Genomic DNA, 2,500 nt, shown 5'->3' on the forward strand with positions numbered 1-2,500 from the left:
TCCGGTGATATAGGGCAATTCGCCACCTCATCTGTTCCGGCAGGAGAGAGCCCAGACCCGCTAACAGTTTTACCCACACCTTACGCCAAGCATTAGCTGAGGCTTTTTGTCACTGGGATCGTCGGGGTCTTCCAGGTCGTTGTTGTTGGGGCGGAATCGTGGTCGTTCTCCGCCGTTCCTTATCGGACAGCGGAGGAGTCGTTTTGCAGCCTAGACAAAGAACTGGTGATGGACTGGTGTCGTGTCTTTTCTGTAGTGGCGCGGTGTCTTACAGTTCGGGCACAGTACTTCCACAGGCAGTACGCCGTGATTTCGCGGGTATAATAAACTCGCGTCGTTATTTCGATGATAGTTATCATCACACCCGAAACACCGCCTAGCCATGATGGCACTGCTTTGAATTTCAACCGCCGTCTCATAGGCCAAGCGTCTATTGTCACGTGATGGTCTATTTCATATCTGATTGGTCATGTCACGTTCCAGCGCAAATCTAATTGGCTCATTTGATTTCCCTCACATACGCCATACGCTACGAATCCGTTCGATTTTTCGTCGCTTTCAACCAGTTTTGGACATTTTTCGTGGTGACGGGGGCGTAAGGAAGCTGCGTTTCCTAGATTATACACTTTTTTTATTACCGTTATTGTCAATTTGCGAAGAAATTGCCATAGAAGAAAAAAAATCATAGAATGATGTGTACTACTACTTGGTAAGTTTAGATTCGTTTTTTTAGGTGTTAGGCTGTTACAGTAATGCCATACATAAACACACACACACACACACACACACACACACACACACACACACACACACACACACACATATATATACATATATATATATATATATATATATATATATATATATATATATACATATATATATATTGTATATATATATATATATATATATATATATATATATATATATATATAAGTAAAAGTTAATACTATTTAACAAATTCATTCTTTTAGTGACAAACTTATATGAATAGAATAACAAAAACTCATATACATCTGCAATTATAACTAACATGAAAATGAATTTATTACTACTAGTTCATACATCTAGGGTCGCTAGTCCAGGTTAATACTGTCATATTCGAAATTCTTGCTGGTGGATATGATTATAGCCTACACTGAATAAAAAAAGAAAAATCCATCTGTTTGGTATAAATATTATGTAGTCATCCATCAGGGATTATTAGTGGTAGTCTATCCTTACGTCATTGGAAATTATGTTATTTATCTTATCTATATTTTCTGTTTTTTCTTCTCCGTCAGGTATTACTCCCCCCCCACTCCCAGCTTCATTATCACTCCCTTAGCTACGCCGCTGAATGGATAATTATACACGCATTATTTAGAAAGTATCGGTCTTTTTGTGAGAAAGAGAAAACAGACCATTTAGCATAAAAGACACATACTGATCCCAAGCCTAAGTAAATAGAGATGGTTGGCTTCAGGAACGCCATCTCTATCTCTCTCTATATATATATTCATATTTATATTTATGTATGCATATATAAGTGTGTGTATATATGTGTGTGTGTGTATATATAATATATATATATATATATATATATATATATATATATATATATATATATATATATATATATATATATATGTATATATATATATATATATATATATATATATATATATATATATATATATATATATATATAAATATATATACATATATATATATATATATATATATATATATATATATATATATATATATATATATATATGTGTGTGTGTGTGTGTGTGTGTGTGTGTGTGTGTGTGTGTGTGTGTGTAAGTATATCCGCCTAGAACAGATTAATTCGACCCCATATAAGAATGGGACAAAGCCACAGCAAAAGAAGAAAAAGAATAAGATCGATGCAGTGTCGTATTTGCATTACAATCTATAGACGCCCTTCATTTCCCTAAGTAAGCTAAGTGCAGAGGCCTTATCACCTCTCCATTCACTGTTCCTCCCTGCGTGCGCCCTTAATACACTCGCCCACCTTATCTCCCCGGCCCGGAGAACGCTTATCTATAAGGGACCTTATCCCCGGGACGAAGTGCTTCTCACGTGACCCTCCATGCCCTGTGGTTCATCCCTCCTTTGTTTTATTCTCCTTTTTCTCTTTCTTGACACGACTGACGCAGTGTCTTAAGAGCCTCGCCCCCTCTCGCCGGTACATATATATGTACATGGTTCTATGCATGTGCACGGACTATGTTTTATCTCTTACGTGGTACACACCTTGTGTATATATGTGTGTATAAATGCATATACATAAACACACACACACATATTGACTTTATCACTCTCTCTCTATATTTTTTTTTCTATCTATTTGCCTATATATATATATATATATATATATATATATATATATATATATATATATATATATATATATATATATATATATATACACACACATATGTGTATATATATATATATATATATATATATATATATATATATATATATATAT

The sequence above is a fragment of the Penaeus monodon genome, chromosome 3 (assembly GCF_015228065.2).
Source record: "Penaeus monodon isolate SGIC_2016 chromosome 3, NSTDA_Pmon_1, whole genome shotgun sequence".
Classification (NCBI taxonomy): domain Eukaryota; kingdom Metazoa; phylum Arthropoda; class Malacostraca; order Decapoda; family Penaeidae; genus Penaeus; species Penaeus monodon.